The sequence below is a fragment of the Mus caroli genome, chromosome 2, assembly GCF_900094665.2.
Source record: "Mus caroli chromosome 2, CAROLI_EIJ_v1.1, whole genome shotgun sequence".
Lineage (NCBI taxonomy): Eukaryota > Metazoa > Chordata > Mammalia > Rodentia > Muridae > Mus > Mus caroli.
Genome location: NC_034571.1, coordinates 72,314,538 through 72,331,981, shown reverse-complemented (window position 1 = coordinate 72,331,981; position 17,444 = coordinate 72,314,538). Strand labels below are relative to the sequence as shown.

Genomic DNA, 17,444 nt, shown 5'->3' with positions numbered 1-17,444 from the left:
AGTATGTCTAAAGCATGACTCCAGGTGTTAGGAAGTATTTGTGAACATAAGAAAGACTTCTGGAGGCTCTTCTCTTCCTGTCCTGTAGCCTTTTGGTTTGGGTTTATTTTATTTATTTAGTTGGTTGGTTGGTTTTTCTGGGTAATTTTTACAAAGTTCCATGCGTCTTATTAGTCTAAAATTGTTCTAAGGAGCCACTTTTCAGTCCATATGTCTAGTTAAGTGAATGAGGAAGCAAGGATTAATATGGATAATCTAGCCTCTCCATAGATAACCTTATAGGTTTGCCTGCTTTGAATATGCAAATGTGTGACAATCCAACACTACCATCACATCAGTGAAACACAACCATTTTTACATTAAAAGACGGTCATTTACTTGTTCAAAAGTTAGTTGGAGACACCAGACCTCTTTAGTGATGAAATTAAAAGTGTGTCAGTTAGTCATTCTGTATTTGTAGGAAGGAATTCATATAAAAGTGCAGATGCTGGACTATCTGAGACCACCATCAACTAAACCATAGTTCACAATGAAAAAAAAAGAGCTAAAATTTGGAATTCTGAGTAAAAATAAAAAAGATAACTTCTGATTTCCAAAAATTAGAATATATTAACATTTTTAGGGCTTTGTGAATTCATACCAATTATAAATTGATTTTTTTTAACAAGATCATGTTCCATTCACAAAAAGTAAGCACTTTTTCACACATAGAAAAATAAGCTCTGGTTATGGCTCTCTGAGTCTTCACATAGAACAAAGATCATGGTTCAGGCTTTCAAAGGAAGAGAGGCCATACCCAGAGTACGCTGCCTCCATTTCAAGTCCTTTGTAGTAATGTTGCCATAGAGATGTTGTTGCTAGCACACTGTTGTACTGAATGCAGCTACCCAAGAGTTAACAAAGTTCCTGGGGTCTATCCAGGAACTCAGTACTCACCTGTGAGCTCATGTTCAAGGAAAATGCTTCTGAGAACTGGAATGTTGGACTTTGACTGCAGGGCTGGAGATAACAGCGCTGTAATGTGTTTGCACGACCAGCCCGAGGGAACACCTTGATCAGTCTTCAGTATCCAATAAACTGGTGTGGTGGGACAAGTCTATAATTCCAGGACTCAGGAGATGGAGGTAGGAGAATCAGAAGTTCAAGATAATCAATCCTCAACTATCTAGTGAGTTTGAAGCCAGTCTGGAATATATAAGACCCTGTCTCAATAGGAAGAATAAAAGAATGGATCCCATTTGTAAGGGGTAATCCTCTACTCGTGATGATGTTTGTAATTATCATCAGGAAAGAAGACCATATAATAATAGCAGAGCTATTCCCTTAATCTAGTTCATTCGCTCAAGATATCTAACTGAGTGTCTTTTCTGGACAGTAGAGAAGGCAAAGCAGCAACCAAATCTACTCTCTTAACTCCGAGGAGCTCAGGGTTCCTTGTGTCAACACTGCCATACAAATCGCTGTCTTCAGTACTGTAATAGACATGGAAAAGAAAACATTTCATGCCTAGAAGAAACCAAGATATTTTTCTTAGGAAGGTAGAGAATAGCTTCCTGAGGAAAAAAATGGCCTCTAAAATGGTGTATCAAACAGAGAGGACTTAAAATAAGACAAACAAGGAGGCACCTGGGAGGGATGGCATGAATGAAGTATCAGAAAGTATACCAGGCCTAGAAACAGCTGCCGCCTTATGTGGCGAACATTCCCAGGGGTGGGATGGGCGAACATCACCCCCAATCTGCCATTGCCTGAGGCCAAGAGAGAGAAAACCAACAGCAAAATTAGGCACTGCTCTTGATGGAAACCTTGTTTAAGTAATTTTATAAAACAACGTAAAGGAATAAATAGTTCTGTTAAGTTTGAAGATGGCAGAAGATGCTGAGCTGAAGCCCTGGGGAGGGAGCACCTTGGGGATGGGATGGCTGAGGGATGCTGATAACACACGGCCTTCTATATTCTAGGCACCATAATAAAAGTTTGCAGCATCATGTCCTCAAGCTCTGCTCAGGGGATACTATTATTATTTAATGCTTGCTCATCAGCTGAGAAAATTGTATCTTAAAGGGCAATTAATTCATGAAATATTTAGTATGTAGCAGAGAGATTATATGGGTGTGTTGAATTTCCGGTCCATAACTCACAGAGGGAAGTCGCAGAAGACAGGTGAATAGGAACATGGTTGATTCAAGGTGCTTCCATTGCCTAATATTGAGTACAATGGGTAACATTATGTTAGTGTATTGAAATCTGTGTGGACTCCATCTAGGGAACCACATCTTATTAAGGAAACTGAGGCTCCCCTCCCAAATTTTCTAGTCTCCTTAATCAAAGAATTTAAGGACAGACTCGGTAGGATGCTTCCTTGAAGTTGAAAAGAAAACACTAAGGGAGTTAGAAGTGGAGGAAGAGCAGCCACATACAAAAGGGAAGGCAGTTTCAGAGGAAGAAGAGAAGGCCCAAACTATGGAAGAAAGAATATATATATATATATATATTCTCCAGCTTTCTGGGTGAGGACAGCAGAGAGGCTGAGAGACCTAACAACAGTCTCTAGTAGGCCAGAGACTCCTTAAGAGAGATTCATCCTGAGTGAAAGTTTAATTTTACAAAAAGGCAGAATCCCAGCATGACTGTCTTATTTTTTTTTTTTTACATTACTCCCCAGAAACTAAATACTATGTGAGTAAGACACACACAAGTGTTAGTCAGAGGGAAGAAAGCTCAGAGCTAGCCCGCCGTGTCCCATCGAAGGTACTCATGCCTGAGTTTATAGAACCTGGAGAAGCACCCAGGATCTAAGTTTAACATAGCTTCTAAGAGCTAATGTTAAAACTCACTGTTTTGAACTCTGCATTTGATTTTTATATTAGGTTTACTTTTCCCTGGTCGTGACTGTGCAAACCTGACATGATTGATTTTGAAGCGTTGGCTCTGGCTGGCAACGGTACTGAGTTGCACAAGGTGTGTGCAAACATCGCTGAGCTGCCCTCGAACTAAATTCATCCGTACTGGTGACAAAACCTCCCTAAGCCCCTACACCAGCGTTAACCACACCATGTAACACAGACACATCACACCTCATCCTTACTCTGACCACAGAGCCAAGACCCAAATGCCAGGAGATGGAGGGTGGCATTGGTTAAATATGGGAGTAGATACTGTATCATTTTACTCCCAGGCCTAGACAAGTGCTAATTTCAGCAGGATAATTCCCCCACATAACTGAAATTAGGGTTTTGAGTTGGAATGCAGAGACATCACTGCTAATGTTGTCAACATCAAATCGTCATCAGCTTTAGCCTTTTTTAATTATATGCTCTGAATCTTTACTTAAAGCCTAAATTTCCATGGGAAACGAAGCACTTTTTTTTCCACATACCAAATAGCTTGTAAATAAACTGTTCTCTGCTAACAGAATACAAATTGGGTCTATTTGGGAACAGGTTCTGCTCAGAAATAAAAGGCAAATTTAAATTGTAGATCTGGCTGCCCATTTAGGAAAAACAAAACAACCTCTTGAAATCTAAGCGATACAAAGAATTCCAAATCGTCGTGATAAATACTTTGTGGGCGTTGAGCTGTTTTGTTGAGGGAGGAGACAGGTATCTGATTTATCTTGCCACAGTGGAGCGAATGGGGGAATGGGAAAAATTACAATAAAGAAAGTGACTTGTCAGTCTTTTAGGATATATTTGGTTGGGCGTCGTCAGAAGGTAGCCGGCCCTCTCCCTGGAATCAAGTTGCAAACACTCTCCTCTATAGTAATTAGAGCTAGACAGCAATTACAGGACCTGTGATTTGTTCAGACGCAGTGCCTGCAGGCCGTTTCCTAGAGCCACATCTCGCAGTAGCACCGGGTTGAAATGATGGAAGAATTTATCTCTCAGTGTAATGCCGCGCACCAGGCGTGAGCGAAGGCGTGAGCGAGTGAGGACTGAAATCTTTAAAGTGAAGGTAAGCCTGGCTGGCTGTTCAGCATTCACGCTGCAGATAACTTCTCTGACAGAAGAAGAGTGTGACAGAAATATAAAATTGTTCAAAAGCTGCAGGAAAAGGGCAAACATCAGAATCAGGGTGGGAGAAAAATAATGCTTGCTAATTTTCAGACCCACCCACCCCCACTCCCTGCCTGCTCACACCCCACCTTACTTCTGGCTTTCCTAACTTGTTTGTATTTAAAGCGTATTATGGAGGCACTTGGCTAAATATCGTAAAGATGCGGTCGGATGATTCCCTGCCTGTCTGTCTGAGCTACAGTTCTTTTTTTTAGCTTTTGAAGTTTGTCGTAGAATAACTGCTGGATAAAAAACTGAAGCGTGTATTTAAGCAACTGCGTGAGAACTGCCCCTCCTCTTTTCTCTTGTCTTCCGGAGGTCTCTTTGGGCTGAGGCTGAGTCCACATTCTGACTGACAAGATAGTGACAGCCCGCCAGCAGTGAAATGGAGTGACGTGGGTGATTTGTGTTCCTGTCACATGAGTTTTAGGACAGGCAAATTTTGGGCTGTAATGGCCCGGTCCATCTAGTTTAAGTCAAGCTCAAGGTTTGTTTGTTTCAGCGTTTGGCAGAGAACTCTCTTGGGAAGGCTGGTAGGTAAGCATAGCTCCCCCAGAGGGAGCAGTGTGTGCCTGCCAGGGGGAAGGCTTTTGTGTGTAAAATAGGTATTTGTGACATTACTGACTCCCACTTGAAAGCTGTGTTTTCTTACCATTTCCCTCTCTTTCTTCCAATATTGCGGTTTGTAAAACATGAAGAGAAGTTACTGTTAGGAATGGACCCGGGGATCCTTGGCACCAGGAAGATGTTTTTATCTCACCACTGGCCCCAGTGGGACTTTTAGGTGATTTGGAAAACATTGAAACAGCATCAAGTTCTTGTATTCCACCTAACTGGTGGATCAGAGGTGTGAACACCGAGGCTTTGGTGAACCCCTACAACAGAAACTAGTGTGTTAAATCCAGAGCTCATTAATGTTTCCAAGGTCCTTCAGGTTCTGTGATGTGCGATCTCCTAGGCTGTGTTGTTACAGGTAGTCAAGTAGGGTAGCACCAGATTTGAGAAGGAACTGGGTCTAGTCCTCTGCCTGCTGTTCTACCATTGGGTATTTTTTCTTTCACTGACATTTGCTACGTGTGCATGTGACATGTATGTGTGTTTGTGTTCTTATGTGTGCATACGTCTGTCATTTACATTTTCCCGTAGAGTCTAGAGTCTTCTGTAGAACCTGGAGCTCACTGACTGAACAGCACTAGCTACCCAAGGAGCTCCAGGGATTCAAACTTGCATCCTTGGGTCCTCAGACTTGCACAGCAAGCAGTTGACAAATTAAGCCACCCTCCAGCAAGGCACCACGTTTGCTTTTCTCATGAACTGGTTTACTTGTGTATTCCACGTAAAGCATGGGATGACCATAATCCACCCAGGACTCTAGAAGACATCTTATTAAATATCTACATCAGAAGTCTACTTAGTATATGGAGTAGGACGATGGACCCTGAGGAGAAAAGCAATCGTGCTTGGATGACCCAGGACACAATGAAGAGTTTCTATAAAATACGCACTCAACGTCCATGGTGCAGCTACGTTTATAGAGTGCCCCCCTCTCTCACAGTGTCAGCAGATACCACACTGGAAGCACAGAGGAAATCAGTCCTTAGGTGTTGCAGCCAACATAACCGTGTGAGACATAACCACAGATGTCGGGCCTAGTAGAATTGTTGTGTCTTGACCAGATCTCATATCATCTTGCTTGCAGTCTCTCAGGTTTTAATGGAACAGCCTGAAAGTAATCAAGACAGAATTAACACAGCCAACTGTAAAGGAGGCAGAGGCAAGATTATATGAGTATTCTCTCCTTCCCAGTAGTAGTATGATGAGGGAGGGACGGACAAAGAGACGTTAAGGCAAAACAGGAAGGGATGAAAGGCAGGAAAGGCTGGCAGATTGGGAGTCAGGGTCAGCAACTGATAGGGGAAAGACAGAGGACTGTTAGAAAAAAATAGACAGACAAATCAACCCGGGTTTGAAAAATGAGTCAAGATTATCCAATTTGGGAACTTTACCTGGAATATGCGTCATCAACATATATTCAAGGAGCACCAGGTCCATTTTTATGGTTTTTTTCTCCTTTGCATTGGTGACTTTTAAGGCAGAAGTTACTTAGAAAGCTGTGTGAAGTCCAGAAGAGACCAAGAGTTAAAACAGATGGTTCTGAGGGAAACACTCCAGTCCTTGGCTACATTGTGCCATAGACCACTGAAAAGAAGAGGAATGGGTGCTATGGTAAAATGCTTTACTTTTGTGGGGTTCCTCGTTAAAAGCCCATTGTGTCCATCCCTCCCCACAGCGTTCTGATGAGCTAAGTGTTGCACAGGGGTGAGCAGTCCCATGAGGAGAAAGCGTACAGAAAGAAGGTAGTAGTGAATCCAGGAAATCAGTTTATGGAGTGTGTGCACAAGGGAGAAGTTAAAAAGATATTCCATGTCCACGAAAGGAATGTTATCTAGCTCTCAGAAAATCACATCATTTGCAGAAATATGGATGAAAACGTATGATGAGCTAACTAGATAAACCAGTCAGAGGGACAAAAGTCATGTCTCTTCTCTGTTCAATCATTAACAAGATTCGAAAGCATAAAAACAGAATAGCAAGGAACTTAGCAAAGGAGGGGAACAGGAAAGGCAGAGGGCAGTGTGGGCCAGTGGGCCAGACCTGTACTTACATAGGAAGGATAAACCTAGTGATTCCACAGACAGCGCAAGATGACTATAGTTAATGATATCATGTGGTGTAGTAGAGATTTCCTGGGAATAGATTACAGGTGCCTTCACCACACACTAAACTGCTTACCTACAGTAAATATCTCATGATGCTGGGCATAATATGCACTATTTATATAATGTTAGAAAGCCTTTTACTGCATGGAGAAGAACAGCAAGGTAGAGAAAACACCAAAGTCAAGTTATAAAAACTGCAATAATAAATATGTCTTTTGTTTTGTTTGGTTTTGTTTTGTTTTAATTAGAAGGGAAGGGAGGATGGATGGGCAGACAGACTTGGGAGATAGCCTAGATAGTAAAGTTGCCCTGTCAGGGCAGCCTGAGTTCAGAACCCACTGAGAAACATGCCAGGCATGGTGGCTTGCACTTGTGACCCCAGGGTTGTGGAGACAGAAACAGCCTAACTTACTTGGTGAGTCCAGGTCAGTAAGAAAACCTAGCTTTAAAAAAAAATTAATTAAATACAGTAAAAATGTAAAAATAAGTGGTGATGCTTTGGAACCACATTCCAGGTTGTCCTCCTGGCTGCGCATACACACACGCACATGTACTAACATGTGTGAACCTGCTCACACCCAAGTATCTGCACATATATGAACACACAGAGAAAGAAGAAAGAAATCCTGTACAAGAATAGCTAGAACAAAGCTAGTGTGCTGGTACAAGAGTAGACACAAGGCACAGGGCAGGGCTATCATCTCCACAGGATCACGCCCAGTGCAAACTGTCCTGGGCATTCATGCAGGGCCTTATCTGATGCTGCTTTGCATATCACTCAGGGCTCAGGAGCTGCTGCCTGACTGAGACAAGTGGAGTCCATTGCTAGGATGTCAGAGGTGGCCAAGCTCCAGAAAGTCAAGCCAGGCATCAAAGCACCCCCTGAAGCTGTCCTGTGGAGGATGAGCACCCTGGGGGCTACAGGATGTTCCCTGTTGATTTGTCACAGTGAGGTTGATATGATAGCAGGATCTTCTGGTTGCGTAGCTCTGTGCTTGGAGGCGGTTCAAGTCCCTCCTTCCTTGGTGCTGCGACTCCTGTGATCTTTGCTTTGTTCTGTTTTTGCTACACAAGAGAACGATCTCAGGGTGGGCATTCTAGGAGATAAAACTGGGAAATTCTAAATGAGGAAATGGTGCTGATTCTCTACCCTTCTGCAAATCTAAGACACGCTCAGCCACCGTCCTTCCTTCCCTCTCCTCTATCAGCCCTAATATCACCTTATCACTCACAGCCACTCACCCCACCCTGTGTAGAGTAGGGTTACACACTCAGATAGCAGGCTTCCCTGGGGATATCACAGTGGTCTTCATGCTTCATGTGTTCCTGGACGTCACCTAGGAGCCATCTCTGTTTCCAGGGAAGAATAGCTTCATTTGTGGTAGAGAGGGCCAGGAGCATCCCTTTCGATGATGGCTGCCATGATTGTTAATAGTCCCCTGGCAGTTTTCCAGTAGCTATTATTAGGCACGTGCACAAGGGGCCACAGTGGTTTCTGCTGTTTCTGTTATCCCTGAGATGTGTTTTCGGGGAGTCTATTGCTTTGCAGCGGTGAGGGGAACAACAACAGGTTTTTTTTCTTTTTTTAACAGTTTTTTTTTTGGAAGTGTTTGGTTAATATTTAAATCCAGGAAACCTTTTCCTCTCTACCAAGGTAGGAATAGAAGGCTCAGGCAGAGCAAATACCATGTTTCTGAAATTGAGCAAGCTTGGGTAGGGGGAGGGTGTCTTTTTAAGTGTATTATTTACTGTATACCACAATTCCTCCCCCACCTACCCTGTTTTAAGTTCTTAAATATAAATAGTCTAGATATTGAATGCAGAAACTGAAAATCTTTCTCACCAGGGCGTGAAACATTCTGTGTCCTGGAGCTAGAATTTACAGTAGCAGCTGGTGCACTGGCCTCCTGAGTGCCTGGATCCAGCCCCTTTCCTGCTGGCCCTTTGTGAGAGGCTGGCCCAAAAAGAGCCAGAGGCCAGAAGGGTCTGCTGCTTAGATCTGCTCCAGCAGAAGGACCATTGCCATTTGCTTAGGGAAAGGTGTCTTTTCAGACAGTGAGCTCACTGCAGTTCTGCTAGTGCTGCCATCTAACCCCACCGACCCAAGTATGAGTGTCCCCTACCACAATGCTGTTTGAATCAGTTATATTGATCCAAGCCGTGTGGTTAAAAGCGTGGGTTTAATGAACTCTGTTGCTCTCTCCTTTTCCCCTTTGGGGAAATTAAAAGACTTATTCAAAATGAGGCACTGCAATCAATCTTCTGCTAGGCTTTAAAACTGGGGAGAAATGGCGGTCCTTGGCCACATCTGCTTTTCTTCTATCAGATTTTTTCTTCCATTATTCATAGTGACAAAAAAAGTTGACATTAAAACCTTCCTTGAAAAAAAAAGCAATTATTTATTTTGTGTGTTAAAATTCTAAGTTAGAAAGCAAATCAGAACACTATGAACTTAAATGATTGAAGGTAAGGATGCCTTCTGGGGCGGCGCACATCTGTAACCTTGGTTCTTGAGAGGTAGAGGCAAGAACAGAGATGAATGATCTCCTCAGCAGCAGTGAGTTCACTCAGGGCCAGCCTGGGCTGTAAGAGACCTTATCCTGACCCTTCTCTAATTCCCCAAGAAAGATGATAATAATTACAATAATAAACCTGTAATTCTTATACAGCTTAGGGGGTACCAACTTAAATATTCAAAGCAGTGACACTGGCCTATGGACTCAGACTTGGTTCACTTGTCAAGTGTCATGGTGAACTCTTACTTTACTCAAATCAATTCTAAACTGTATTAATCTAAGCTATATTTCCCCTTAATAATATCTATATGAGATAGAACTTCTCTAGGAATATTCGATCACTTGGGAAACACAGTTATCTTTCCTAGGAAAGTCTTTTTAGAATACTTCCTACAATAAGCCATAGCTCTATGGTACAGTTAGTTTTCTAGCGTTCTATGTGGAGACAGCAAAAACCGTTGCTGTGTTTGTCTAAACAGCTTTAAACTGTTAGACTGCACGAAGTCTGGATGCCAAGGCCAGGAAAAACTGAGCAGACAAAACTTAGGACCGTCTCCCTGAGTCAGTTAGCCAAAAAAGAAGAAAAAAAGTCACCAGGCTCCTGTGTCTCTCAGGCCATGCCTGTCCTCAGACACTGTTAGTAAAACCATGTCTGGAGTTCATTCTGGCTTCTCTAAACACTTGGTAATTCAGGAACCAGCACATGGCATTCCCCTTTGATAAGACAGGTGTATTAAAATGCTGCTTTCAAAGCTGGAGAATGCATCTGTTAGAAGCCCGTTTTCCCATCTTTGAGTCTTCCATCTTGCACGGCTGTTCTTCATCCTATCAGGGAGCAAGTTAGAAGAACTATAATAAAGCTGAAATATTTCTTATTCAGCTTTGGCCATCTAAACTGAAATTGTGAAATGCTCCCATTTGTCTCAAAAGGTTGCCAGCTGCAGCAAAGCCTGTCAGGTACTTCCCTAAACCATAGTGTGCAGTACATAGTAAGTAAATCTCATTCTTTCTGCATTTAAATATAAGGAATTCAGTACATGGGCCGGAGAGTCAGAGAGAAATCAATCGCTACCTGGCTGTGTGTACACTGCTGCCACAGCGTGAGAAACACCATCTTCCTGATGAATTCATCATTTTGTATAAAAGCTGTGCATTACTGGTAAACTGAAGGACATCATGACTTGCCATCCATCACGGCTCCACCGCTGCTTTCTCACGCAGAACCTCAGAGCTTGCAAGCCAGACAGAGCAGGGAGCTTCCATGGGTTCCTTTGTATATACAGCATTGCCCCAGGCTTCTTCACTGGCAGATGCTGGGGAAGCTCTCTGCAGGCTGCAGGGCACAGGGAACCTTAGCTGCCCCAAGGCCCAGATGCCAACAGTTAAAATTACATAGCCTCAGAGTGTTGAAGGGGTAGCTCAGTGGCTAAGAGAATCTGGGTCCAATCCCCAGCCCCTACTTGGAAACCCACAAGTATCTGTAACTCCTCTTCCAAGGAATCTCATGTCTTCTGTCCCACACCCCCATATATACAAGGTACATATATGGTACATATATTTACATACACACAAGCAAAACACTTCCACATAGTAAATAAAACAATCTTTTTAAAAAATCATATAGCCTTACACTTCCAGATACACACTAGTCCCTTAGGCATCCCTGACATTAGTCCCTTCTTTGGTCAGGCCAGTGAAGAAGCGCCAACATCATGGAATGTTCATTAACTGACAGGTCACTCAGAGCACAATCAAACCAACCATGGAAAAGGGAACTCAGATCTCACCAAACACAATGTAATAATATGACAGCACTTGGGTACGTCCTTTTTAATGGAGCGATTTTTCTTTTTCTTTCTTCTTCTTTTTTAAAATAATGTAATCTTATTTTATGTGCGTTAGCATGAAAGTTACAGAGCTTCTAGAACTGGAGTTACAAACTGTTGTGAGCTACCATGTGGTTGCTGGGAATTGAACCCCAGTCCTCTGGAAGGGCAGCCAGTACTCTCAACCACAGAACTATCTCTCCAGCCTCCAGGGTTTCTTTTTTCTTATTTGTGCAAATGTTTTCTTAAGAGCCTGTTTCTAGAAACAGCTGTTAACGTATACAGAAAGGCACCCTGGGACCCCCCTGGTGCAATGGGCCAGCACACAGGACTTCACAGAGAGGCATCTTCTCTGTAGGAATGTGAAAAACTGCATAGCGGTGTACCTGGCCCTCAGATTAAGGAAAAGACATTTCTAGTACCTGAGAGATGACACTCTCATGCTGCCCTCCAGCCCCTCCAGCCCCCACTGCTGTCCATTCTGTCCTTAGAGACAGCCATGATCCGAAGAGCATAGGTTGAGTGTGTCTCACTATGCACTTCTTACGATTTTATCATCTGTGCCTGCTCCCACAGTCCTTTTCCTCAACGTTGTTTTTCTCAAGCCATCTATTATTCACTAATGTATATATAATCTGGCATCTTGGTATCGTTTGTTCTCACTGCCAGAGTCCTTTGTTACGAATATTTTGTACTACAAGATCCCAAAATGATTTTATTCTTTCTGTAGTTGATGTGTTGATTGCCTCTTCTCCAGGTGGGCCTCCCATTGCTAGGATTATTCTGTGATACTTCTGGCCAGCATCTGTCCAGAAGCGGAGTTGCTGAGTCACAGGGGATGATGTACTAAGCTGATGGGGATATTGTCAAATAGATTTTTTCCAAGTAGTTGCAACAATCTATGTTTCATCCTTGAGTCCTAGCTGCTGGCTCAATGCTTAGACTCTTTCTTCATTGTGGATGTAAGCTCATGGCTACAGAGTAGCATCCCCCTTTAACTATAACTCTCTAATCCCTGAAGCACCATGGACCACCTTCTGTAGAATTATTGACTATTTTAATAACTACTTTTGTGAAATTTGTCCATTTGGGCTTTTCTTCATTTTTCTTGTTCTAATTTTTTATTATGTTTCTAAAGATAAGGTACCTAAATATTTACCATCTATACTATATCTATGTGTGTTTGTGGATATGTATATGTGGATATACACACATATCATTAGATCTTTTCCAATTTGTAGGTTTTTATCATTTTTTGAAGGCATATTCTTGCTGCATCTCTGTCCTTAGTCGGATATATTCTTCAGTCTTCCTTTTGTGATCAATACCTTCAACTTCGAAGAAATCTTTGCTTATTCCAAGGTTATGAAGATGTTCTAGTTCTTCTCTTTAGTATTTTACCTCTAACCACAAACCCTGGAGTCTATACTGTTACATTTAAATATATGTGGCTTCTTTGATGTGCTTAAGCAGTACCCAATACCTTTCTCTCATAGTCACCTTACAAAAGACTATCCACTCCTCAAGGTTTAGCTTAGTAGTCAACTCATCTAGAGAAGTGTTGATAAACCCAACTTACAACCACATGCAATTTCTTTCTCCCTTTAACCTCCCAAAAATTGTATTGACATCACAGGACATGCCCACAGTTATTGAAGCATACATGACACTGGCTGTGTCTCAAGCACAAGACTTTGTTCCCTCATGGCAAGCAAGAGCTCTTCCATTTGAACTGTCTCCTCACTCCCTATGGCACAACATTTTCACAGTTAACTTTTGTGTATCCTGCTTTATATAGTAATGGTCTAAGTTTTCAAGTCAAGAGCAGGAATTTGGATCTAGTCTGCCTTAGTTAGGGATTTTATTGCTGCGAAGAGACACCATGACCATGACCACTCTTAAAAAGGAAAACATTCAACTGGGGCAAGTTTACAGTTCCAAGGTTTAGTCTGTTATCATCACGATGGGAAACATGGTTGCAGGCAGGCAGACATGGTGCTGGAGAGAGCTGAGAGTTCTATATCTTGGTCCAAAGGCAGCAGAAGAAAGACTTTGTGCCACACTGGGCATAGCTTGAGCATAAGAGATCTTAAAGCCTAACTCCAGAATAACACACTTCCTCCAACAAGGCCACACCTCCTAATTGCACCATTTCCTGTGGGTTGAGCTTTTAAACACAGAAGTCTATAGGGGCCATACCTATTCAAACCACCACACATGCTACAGCATCTACTGAATGACCTTAATGGCTCTAAAGTTGATCATTCTCCTCTGTAAAATGGAGACAGTAAGAGAAACTTTATGGAATTCTATTATAACTTAATAACCTGCCCAGTGCCTTGCATGTAGTAGAATCTCAGTGATTCTTATATTTGTTATTTGTAGGTTTTATTCTCTCTTAAAAGTAAAATAAATCCTGACACAGTTTATAAACACATCAATACCTTACCTTTCTGGTCCCTTATAACTATTGATTGAATGAAATAATTTGACTCTTTGGGGAAGATTATTTTAAAATCAATATTTTCTAGAACTAGGTCTCATAGAACTTTAAAACGTCTTACACCTTTTCGTTATCTCAGTACCAGACACTTAAGTTAATATCAAGAGTTTTAGCTCCTCCTCAGCAGCAAAGATTTTTTGTTTGTGTGTTTAGCATTTTAGATATCTTGGTTTAAGTTTAAACTCTTCTTCTCTACAGCTAGAGAATGTACCTAGGTCGTGAGAATGTTTTCAGCAATAACCTGGTAACAAAAACCAGCAACCAGAACTCAAACTTCCTGGATTTGAATTATTGCACCTGCATATATCAACTTTATAAAGCTGTAGTCACTCTGCGCCTCAGTGTCCTGTCTCTGATATCTAGTGATATCTTGTTTGTTTAGTGGTCTGCTGTAAGAATCAAGTGAGTATATAAGTATATGTGTGGATATGAATATGCATCAGCATGCATCTCTCTATGCATCTGTGTATATTAATAGTTGGGCCATGTGTAATGAACTTGGTCCACAGGGCAGTGCTATTTTTCTGTATCTGTCTTTATCAGCAAAGCTTTCTCATCTCACCCTTTCTTCAGGTAGCTGCCTCCTAGTGTTCATGCTTGCTCAGTAGACCTCTTAGTCTCTTCTATTTTCCTGACAAATGGACTGGGAGGAGAGTGGGTGTTGGTTGTGATGGGCAAATGGGAAATCCTACAAAGCGAGGGGCCCCCAAGCTGGGGAAGCAATGAGAAAAATGAACTGCCGCTCAGTTTAATTTCTTCAGAGACATCTCTAGGAGTTCCGTATTTGGCATCTGTGGCATGTTACGTTTTCTATCTCAGTCCTTGCTGAAGGGACATGCCTGACAGTGGCATGAGGCGCAAGCCCTGCGTGGTCGGGGACAGACTCAGCCTCTCTCTGTAAACACTTCCTCGAGTGGGTTGTCCAGCTCTCGTTTCTGAGAGTCAGACACTTTGTTTGTTTCTGTTGTGGCACAGAGATGAGGCACCAGGAAGCCTTGGGATTATAACCTAAAAGGGCCTTCAAGATCACATTTCTAAAGGTCAGAGACGAAGGCAATAATTCCAAGTGTCACTTGGCCCTCAAATGAGCTCTCATTGTGATGGATTATGACATAATCCATTGACATGATAAGGTACCTATTATGTTACAGAGGCAGTTGGCTGAAATAATAGGATTTTTTTTATGATCACAGTGGTGAGTCTTTCACGTATTACTGGCTTCATAGGGTAGATAAATATAACTTCTATTTGTCAAGACTCAGAAAACTGTAACTGTGCCCCCAAAAGTAGAGTACCTTGCCATGGTGAGTTAATAAACTCTACCACCAAAGTAAGGTACCTTGTCATCCTGAGCATGGTAAGTTAACAACACCACTTGGACAACCTTAGAAACATGCAATTAGGACTCTGACCCTGTCTCCCCTCCCTGACCTTGAGCAGGAAGCCAGCTCTTGCTGCTCTCTTTTCTTCCCTCCCCACTCCCTCTACCCCCTTTGCATTTCCTTCTCTAAGGAAATGACTGCCCGCCCCCAAAAAGCTCACCAGAACCAGAGAAGTAACTGTATACGTGTGTATATCTATATGCGCGCATGTGTGATTCTAATAGGAAGTTTGATAAATATATATGATTATAAAAAGTCTCATGAAATAAAGTGAAACCCTATTTTGACTTCATTCATTTATATAGAACTCGTGATGAAATTCAGTGCTTTACACACTGGCCTAATAAGGTTAGTGTCCCCAAATTGCTGTGAGAAAAATCTGTGGATTTTCTGACTAAACCAACTGGAGGAAGAAACGGTTTATTTTGTCTTAGAGGTTACAGTCCACCATCAAGGTAATAGAGGCAGGTACCTAAAGGCAGGAACTGTAGCAGAGACCACGGAGGAACCCTGATTACTGACCACTGTCCTGGCTTGCTCGGCCTTGGACGGCCCACCTAGAGATGGCATTAGGAACAGTGGGCTGGGCCCTCCCATATCAATCATTAATCAAGAAAAAAGCCCTACAGATACTACATCCCAATTTGATGGAGACAGTTCCTCAATTAAGGTTCGCACTTCTTAGGTGACTCTAGTTTGTGGAAGTTGACAAAAACTAACTGGCACAGTTAGTAATTAAAACAACAACAAAGCTGTTGATGTTGGAGAGAAAGCTTCCTGGATATGGGTGCCTGCTGAGTTTGGATGCCAACACCCACTGAAAGGTTTGCAGGGTACAGTGCACCCATAAGCCCGGGGTTGGAAGCTGTTGGGTGGCAGGCCAGAGATAGGAGGATGGCCAGAGATCCTTGGCTGACCAGTGAGGGCAGCTTCAGCTTCAATGAGAGACCCTACCTCACATAGCACTGAGTCACAGAATGACAGAACAGGACGCCTGTCTTCTTCCTATGGCCTCTGTCCACAGCTGACCTCTCGAGCGCACATAAACCAGATTCACCCATGCACACACATCTAGAGTCTCAGATTGCTGAATAACTGTAGAACAGCCAAAGACTCTCTTAGCATCGGCCATGTTCACCTTGCCCAAGGTGTCAACCACCAGTGTCCTTTTGTAGCCGCCTGTCTTCACACTTACACTTCAAGCTTAAGCACACTTTTTAAAATCTTAATAAACTGCACTTTATTTAATAACCCTCTTTCCCCTCAACCCCCAAGGGAGCCCTTTTGCATGAAAATGCTCATTATTTCAGTGTTAACCATTTTTCTTTTCTTTCTTTCTTTTTTCTTTCTTCTTCTTTTTTTAAATCTCAGCAAGTTCTTTGACTTTTAGAAAAATGGAACATTTTCTTGCAGGGTGCAAGGCGTCCTAGCCAAATTTCTCCTCACAACACTCACCGACTTTCAGGTACCCAAAGGTGACAAAAAAGGCTTGCCAGCAGCAGTAGCAAAATCTAGAATAAAATGACCGGGGATCAAAGCGTGAAATAACTTGTGACCTGAAAGGGGAGGGGGGGGGGGCGTTCTGTGCTTTGTCTTTTATTTCCGGTCTGCAGAAGTGTCTTTGGAGGCTTTCTTTCTCGGTGAAGCAGTCTGTAAAAAACAGAAGCAGTGAGAGAAAGGTGAAGGATGGAGGAAGCCTGGCCTTCTCTGAAGATCCATCCGTACTTTAAAACAATCTGTGTTTAACGTGGCAAATTGCGTGTCGTTAAAATGCTAATGAAATGGTAAACAGCTGCTAAGTTTTTATGCTAATGATTGGCGGAGGCTAAGTAGTTCTCCAGCCTGTCTATTAGCATAGAGATGTGATTGGGTAAGGAGGATGGTGGAGCGTTCTGACCTTCACTGTTGGGGCAATCTGTGAGTTAGTTTCCCTTTGCATTCCGTTTGATCTGAGTTTGTTAGTACAGAGTGACTTACCAGGCCCTGGGGACCTCTGTATTACACACTGTTTTTTTATCATGGTCACCACTGAGGCCTGGGGGGTGGAACTCCCTTGCAGAGACCGACAGCCACAGGACAGTTGTGTTTGCTCAGTCGGTGGCTTAGATTGATTCTACCTACTTATTACCCTTCAAACTTAGAATTCTAATAATCATCATGATGATAAATTACTAAAGGCCAATTTCTCTAGCTTTCAATTTAGCTAGGATTTTAAAATAAGTCCTTTCAGATTTACCTCTGTGACATTTGATGCAATTATGTAATACATCATCTTGGATCTCCAAGTTTGAAGGTAGCAAGAGGAGTAGCATTACCTGATTAGGAGAGTAATGAGTAATTAAATGCCAGTGTGTATGCATTCCAGGCCAAACCAGATGACTGAGCATCAGAAAACAAAGGAAAACAAAGGAAAGGAAAGGAGAGGAGGGGAGGGGAGAGGAG

General features: G+C 42.4%; 1 protein-coding gene across 11 annotated transcripts in view; it reads left to right on the top strand.

Annotated features, from left to right (window-relative positions):
- Znf385b (zinc finger protein 385B) overlaps nt 1-17,444 on the top strand; it is a 385,123-nt gene that overhangs the window by 272,767 nt on the left and 94,912 nt on the right. Inside the window, exon 1 of one of the 11 annotated variants that reach the window (XM_021151825.1) lies at nt 3,716-3,954. The exons of 7 other annotated variants lie outside the window; for them this stretch is intronic. The gene's annotated coding sequence lies outside the window, so the exon portion shown is untranslated. Of the gene's footprint in view, nt 1-3,715; nt 3,955-3,974; nt 4,593-17,444 lie in introns of those variants that run through there. 3 more of the 11 variants (XM_029474272.1, XM_021151816.2, XM_021151808.2) reach the window with 3 other exon arrangements.